Source organism: Zingiber officinale, chromosome 5B (genome assembly GCF_018446385.1).
Source record: "Zingiber officinale cultivar Zhangliang chromosome 5B, Zo_v1.1, whole genome shotgun sequence".
NCBI lineage: Eukaryota > Viridiplantae > Streptophyta > Magnoliopsida > Zingiberales > Zingiberaceae > Zingiber > Zingiber officinale.
In genome coordinates this window covers 103,894,671-103,902,412 of record NC_055995.1, presented here as the reverse complement: position 1 = coordinate 103,902,412, position 7,742 = coordinate 103,894,671, and positions in this window count along the sequence as shown.

Below are 7,742 nucleotides of genomic sequence, written 5' to 3'. Positions count from 1 at the left end.
TTACCATTATGCAAGGGAATAGGCTCAATGAAAGTTACCTTTCTTTTCACCTTAGAGGCTCCCCCTTGAATTGAGCTTCCTCCTTGAGCCTTGACCATCTTCTTCCCCTTGGGGCATTGACTTCGGTAATGCCCCTTTTGATTGCAAGAGAAGCATATAATATGCTCCTTGCTCTTCTTTATATTGGGGATGGTCTCCTTGGGCTTCACCTTGCCCTTTTGTGTCACTTGGCCCTTCTTCTTGACCAATTTAGGGCATTTACTTTTGTAATGCCCATGTTCCCTACATTCAAAGCATATGATATGATTTTTATTATTAATTGAAATGTTTATACCTTTGCTTGTAGGGGTGGCATCTTCTCCTTTTGATCCGGAGGTAGAAGCTTCCTCTTGATCCGAAGATATTCCTCCATTCGATTTTGCTTGACTTGCGGAGGTGGAAGCTTCTTCATCCTCATCTTCTCTTGACCCGGATGTGGAGGATTCTTCTTGCTCTTGCTCCGGTGTCAATGAAGATTGCTCCCCCTCAATCCTAGAGGTGGAGGCTTCACCTTCTTCTTCATCCTCTTGTACATGAAACAAGGAATATGCTCCTTCCTTGCTCTTTTGATTGCACTCCTTTGAGGATGAAGCTTCTTGGACTTCCTCTTCTTCGGAAGTTGAGCATCTCTCAACTTCGGAGTCCTCCTCTTGATCTTGCTCCAATGAGTCGCCCTCTTTGGATTCCTCTTGATTCGGTACAGTGGAGGGTTCTTCATGGATTGTTGCCAATTTGCTTCAAAGCTCCTTGGCATCGTTGAATTCTCCGATTTGAGCCAAAATGTGGCTAGGCAATAAGTTGACCAAAAGCTTGGTCACTTTATCATTTGCCTCGCTCCTTTGAATTTGCTCCAAGCTCCATTTGCTTTTCTTGAGAAGCTTGCCCTTGGAGTTTGTTGGAGCTTTGAAGCCTTCCATTAGAGCAAACCATTGCTCTATCTCCATCATAAGAAAATTTTCGATTCTTGATTTCCAATAATCGAAGCTTGTGGATGTGTATGGTGGAGCCACCCTTGTATCAAATCCAAGTCCATCTTGGAATTGCATCTTGAAGTTGAGCTTGATAAAATATTGAACTTGAAGAATTTTCTCCAACTTCTTCACCCTCTAGCTTTTCTTGTTATGCTTGACCCTTCCGGCGATGATTCCGGTGAAGAGCAACCTTGCTCTGATACCACTTGTTAGGACCAAACAATAGCTAGAGGGGGGGGGGGGGGTGAATAGCTCGTCGCTTGCCCGGTGTTCGGCGTTGCTTGTTTCTTCAAGGATGCGCAGTGGAAATACAAAGAAACAAATACAAACACGCTAACACTTGGATTTTACTTGGTATCCACCTCCAAGGGAGGTGACTAATCCAAGGATCCACACAACGCACGCACCCTCCACTAATGAAACTCTCCTTTATGGTAACTACCAAGGGCGGAGAAGCCCTACAAGACTCAATACAAGAAGAAGAAAGGGTAGTAAAGAAATACAAGCTTACAATGAGTGCACAAACCCTAACCCTAGTTTCTTCTTCTTGCTTTGATCCGCCTCTTGACTTGGAAGAGCCTCCAAGAACCTTCAAGAACTGGCGATCTTGAGCTTGAGAAGAGCTGTGGAGGAGCTGGTGAAGATCTGAAATGAATCTGTGAAGAGATGCCGAAGACAACGCTCGCCTGCGGCTCAAATACGACGCAACGGTCGGATCCCAATCGATTCGATTATTCCCAATCGATCGGGGAGGCTTTGGATCGATCCACGGATCGATCCAGAGTGCCTCTGTTGCTCTGGAATAACGCCTGGATTGATCCACTGATCGATCCAGCGCTTATCGAGCGAAGCAGCAGCGTCCCAATCGATCCACTGATCGGTTGAGACCTCTGGATCGATCCACTGATCGATCCAGAGGCTTTCTGTTCGCTGGGAAAGATCTGGATCGATCCACTGATCGATCCAGCACTTGGTTTTTGCCCAAAACCAAGTCCCAAACTTCCCAAACCAACATCCGGTCAACCTTAACCTGTTGGTATGTCATGTCTAGCATCTAGTCACTCCCTTGACCTGCTAGGACTCCCTCACCAAGTGTCCGGTCAATCCCTTTGACCCACTTGGACTTTTCTTTCATGCCAAGTATCCGGCCACTCTCTTGACCTACTTTGACTTTCACCTAGCTTCACTCACTAGGATTTTCAATCTGGCTTCACTCACTAGGATTTCCATCTGCCTAGCTTCACTCACTAGGACTTTCATCTGCCTAGCTTCACTCACTAGGACTTTCTATCTGCCTAGCTTCACTCACTAGGACTTTCACCTGGCTTCACTCACCAGAGTTTCCTTCCAGTCAAGTATACCTACTTGACTCTTCTTCAATCACACTGATCAGTCCCTGATCAGAATCTCCCCATCTGAACAACTGCACCTGCATTGTCCATGTGTCTACATGTATTGTCAAACATCGAAACTATGATCAAGACTCAAGCTTGGTCAAACCAGTCAACCTTGACCTAAGGGATATTGCACCAACAAGAGGGAGAAGTTATGATACTTTTGGCAAGAAAGGCATGTTGTGACGGTCCGAGCGGTATCAGCTTGCAGGGTCGACCAAAAGTATCCAGCCAGCAGGGTTTTCTTAGCTAATGATCGTCCGCCTGGATGCCCTCCGCATGATCCTTGGTGCACTTCTTGAAGGATGTACGCCGCATCTTCCGAACTTACGCATTTCAAAAGTGGGCAGGAGAAAGCCTTCTTGTAGAGTTGATCGCCGATGAGTGTGAACCGGCCGGCTCTCCTCCTCAAAAGCTGGGCTTCATCCCGATCTGACGGTGTAGCTCCCAAGCAGAGAAACTCCATGATGGGTGTCCTCCAGTCGCTCGGAAACGTGAGGCCCTCCATCCAGTTGACGTGCGCCACCAAAGATACTTGTTCAATTGGCTGCTGGATGGCGACCGACGTTATTGAACTTGCGAGTTTGGCTAACTCATCGGCCGCTTGATTTTCCGCTCGGGGTATCTTCTGGACAATGACTTCTCTAAATTTGGCTTTAAGCTTCTCAAAGGCTTCAGCGTAGAGTTTGAGCCGAGCGTTGTTAATTTCAAAGGTGCCAGAGAGCTGCTGAGCGGCCAGCTGCGAATCGGAATGGAGCGTTACCCGACCGGCTCCAACATGCCGAGCTGCCTGCAAGCCGGCTATGAGGGCTTCATACTCCGCTTCATTGTTCGTAGCTCTATAATCCAGCCGGACGGATAAGTGCATCTTTTCTTCTTGGGGAGAGTGCAGCAGTACTCCAATCCCGCTTCCAAGCCGAGTGGATGATCCGTCCACAAATATTTTCCACATAACTTCCGGCTCTGGATTCTGCACCTCAGTCACAAAATCTGCTAAGGACTACGCTTTAATTGCCGAGCGGGGTTGATATTGAATGTCGAATTTACTCAATTCTGTTGTCCACTTAATAAGCTGTCCGGACACTTCTGGATTCAGTAATACTCGTCCGAGTGGGCTATTAGTTTTGACAATGATGGTATGCGCCAGGAAGTATGGACGAAGGCGCCGAGCGGCGAGGATCAGAGCGAAAGCCAACTTCTCGAGCCCGGTGTAGCGAGATTCAGCATCTTTTAAAATATGGCTCAGAAAATATACAGGCTCTTCTACGCTCGCTCTCACTAATGCCGAGCCGACTGCTTGCTCATTTGAAGATAAATAGATACAAAGCGGCTCACCTACGGCTGGTTTGGCTAGCACAGGCAGAGAATTCAAATATGCCTTCAGTTCTTCGAACGCCCGATCGCATTCTTCGTCCCAGTGAAATTTAGTGGCTTTGCGCAATATTTTGAAAAAAGGCAGGCTCCGGTCGACGGTCTTTGAGATGAATCTGGACAATGCTGTTATCCGACCGGTCAAGCGTTGCACTTCCCTCAGATTTCTTGGGGGCGGCATATCTTGTAGAGCTTTCACCTTGCTGGGATTTGCTTCGATACCCCGCTCGGTCACTATGTAACCCAAGAAACGTCCTCCTTTTGCTCCGAACAGGCACTTCTGAGGGTTTAGCTTGACTCCATATTTCCGTAGCGTCCGGAAAGTTTCCTCCATGTCTTCAAAGAGATCAGCCGCTCAGACGGACTTGATGAGAATGTCGTCCACGTATACTTCCAGATTTCGCCCGATCTGCTCTTTGAACACTTTGTTCATCAGCCGCTGATATGTGGCTCCCGCGTTCTTCAATCCGAACGGCATCACATTATAGCAATAGGTGTCGTCGGCTGTAACGAAGCTGACTTTTTCTTGATCTTCTCGGGCAAGCGGCACTTGATGATAGCCTTGGTAAGCATCGAGCATACATATCAACTCGCAGCCAGCTGTGGAGTCCACCAGTTGATCGATCCGAGGCAGAGGATAAAAGTCTTTCGGGCAAGCTTTGTTGAGATCCCGAAAATCTATGCACACTCTCCACTTGTTGCCCGGCTTGGAGACTAATACTACGTTCGCCAGCCAGCTTGGGAACTGAACTTCGCGTATATGGCCGGCCTCCAGAAGCTTCTCAACCTCCGCCCGGATGATGACATTCTGTTCAGCGCTGAAGTCCCTTTTTCTCTGCTTCACCGGCCGAGTGTCCAGTCGGACATGTAGCTCGTGCTGCGCTATGCTCGGCGAAATTCCGGGCAGCTCGTGCGTCGACCAGACGAAGACATCATAGTTTCTCTGGAGGCATTTGATCACTTCCTGTTTCTGGTTTGCCTCCATATCGGCCGCAAGGAACGTTGTGGCCTCCGACCGGGTCGGGTGAATCTGCACTTCCTCTTTTTCTTCGTAAACTAAAGAGGGAGGTTTTTCGGTTATAGCGTTCACCTCAATCCGTGGCGTCTTCCGAGCGAAATTGACCTCTGCTCGGACCATCTCGACGTAGCATTGTCGAGCTGCCAGTTGATCTCCTCGTACTTCTCCCACTTTGTCTTCGACTGGGAACTTGATCTTCTGGTGGAAAGTGGAGACGGTCGCTCGGAATTCACTGAGAGCTGGTCGCCCCAATATGACGTTGTACGCCGACGGAGAGTCCACCACCACGAAGTTTGCTGTCCGCATCCTCCTGAGTGGCTCTTCTCCCAGCGAGATAGTCAGTCGGATTTGTCCGACCGGCTGAACTTCGTTTCCCGTAAACCTGTAGAGGGGGGTCGTCATGGGCAGCAGCTCGGCTCGATCAATTTGTAGTTGGTCGAAGGCCTTTTTGAATATGATATTGACCGAGCTTCCTGTGTCAATAAAAATGTGGTGAATAGTGTAATTGGCTATTACCGCTTTGATGAGCAGAGCGTCGTCGTGCGGCACTTCAACTCCTTCCAAGTCCCCGGGCCCGAAACTGATTTCGGGTCCGCTCGCCCGTTCTTGGCTGCAGCCGACTGCATAGATCTGGAGCTGCCGGACGCTCGCCTTCCTGGCTCGGTTAGAGTCACCTCCGGTCGGCCCGCCAGCTATAATGTTGATCTCGCCTCGGGAAGTATTACTTCTATTTTATTCTTCCCGAGCGGACGGTCGGGGCTGCTCCCTAGACATCCGGGGATTCTCACTCCTCGGAGTGCGGTGTCGCTCGGGAGTCGGTTGTTGTCGCCTGTCGACTATCGTCCGATCGGCTTCACGAGGCCTCTGTCGCCTGTCGGCTGATGGCGATCGACGGCCGCCACTCCGGGGAAGGGGGTGGGCGATTAGAGGAAGACTCCAACAATCTCTGGTGTTATGTGTGTCCATCCGGTGGAAGGAGCAAAACATTGGGGTCCATTTCTTCTTTGGCTTGGGTCGTGCGGCATCTACCCCTTGCACGTGGGACCTCATATGGGGGGAGCGGATTGCTTCGGCCCTCGGTCCTCTTAGCGGCTGATGAGCGGTGTGCGGCTTCCGCTCGGCAGGGGGAGCCCGCTCGGTTGGAGTTTCCTTTCTTCGAGTCACTTGGGCTTCCTCCACGTTGATGTATTCGTTGGCTCGGTGCAGCATATGGTCGTAGTCTCGGGGCGGCTTTCGAATGAGCGAGTGGAAGAAATCCCCGTCCACGAGGCCTTGTGTGAAGGCATTCATCATGGTCTCCGAGGTGGCCGTTGGAATATCCATGGCCACCCTGTTGAACCACTGGATGTAAGCCCGAAGCGATTCTCGGGCTTCTTGTTTGATGGTGAATAGGCTGACACTTGTCTTCTGGTAGCGTCGACTGCTGGCGAAGTGGTGAAGGAAGGTCGTACGGAAGTCTTTGAAGCTTGTGATGGATCCATCCGGCAACCTCCGAAACCACCGTTGAGCCGATCCAGAGAGGGTGGTGTGGAAAACCCGACACTTCACCCCATCTGTGTATTGATGAAGGGTAGCCGTGTTATCAAACTTACCCAGATGATCATCCGGGTCGGTGGTTCCATTGTATTCACCGATCGCCGGGGGCACATAGTGCTTGGGCAGAGGATCTTGTAGAATAGCCTCTGAGAATTGACGATTAATCCGTTCGGGCGAGTAATCCGCTCGGGGGGCTTTGCCTTTTTTGCTATCTCGTCTTGGTACTTCATCTGAAGAAAATCCTCGATCACGATTAACTGCTGCGGCTTCAGGAGTGCGGAATAAAGCCCGATGGAATGGAACTGTGGCCGGTGGTGCTTCCGCTCGGTCACGTGATGCTGATGTTGCTTGGTGTTCAATCCGCTCGGCTTGCGACTTCTGTTTTTATTCCACAAGCTTAGCGGCCCTCGACTCGATCAGAGCGTCGAGTTCCTCCGTGGAAAGCGTCACCGTGTGCTGTCGTCCAGCTTCGTCCATTGTTTCCGATCGGATGCAGGAGCGTTCCCACAGACGGCGCCAAATTGATCCTGTCCAAAAGCTGAATCAACGGATGCTGGGCACGTGGCGCTCTCCGAGTCGCTGACGTAGATCTTCGACTGGTCGTACGAACCTCCAGCAAACCTGCACAGAAGTCGGGCCGGGAAGGGGTTCCCGGCGGCGACCCTCCGACGCTCAAGTCAGGTAAGCGAACAATGAAGAAGTGGCTCCAAGTATCCAAGAACGCGTACCTCCGGCGAAGTATAAGGCTCCTTATATAGAGCGGTGAAGGAGCTCACGCACACCTACCGAGGCAAATACGTGTCTTCAGCCCATACCTCGGTATGTGTTTGTCAGAAAGCTTACCTGACACCATACTGCTACAGTCCAGGCACGTCTTCGATGGGACAGCAGAACACCTTGTCGCCAGATTTGGAGTATGGCCTAGTCATAGAGCATGACAGCTATCAGAAGATGTTCCTTGTCCTTCTCTCACTACTCCATGCCGGGGCGTCCGGCCGACCGGCACTCACATCACGTCCGGCCCTCCATATGCACTGGTATGCTTGGGAGATCCTCGATAATGTGCTACGTGTGGACTGTTCGCAGTATGCTACCTTATGTCTTCGACCGAGCGTGTCATCCGCTCGGCCCTATGATCCTGTTCAGCGAGCGTCGGAACCCCGACTCCCGCCGGGGCACCTTTTGCCATCAATCAGACACCGGTCGATCGGCCGGGCGGTCATCCCCCCTTCTCCGGTCGGCCTACCGATCCCACCTTTTCTCGATCGTTCGGTCGGTCCCTCCTTATCCGATCGGCCACCTGACCCTCTGACTTCCACGTGGTGTTGACTCCTCGGAAAGGGGGTCCCCCGTTCTTACCGCCGGATCATTGATGATTTCTCTCATTTCGATCATGTATATTTGATTTCTTAT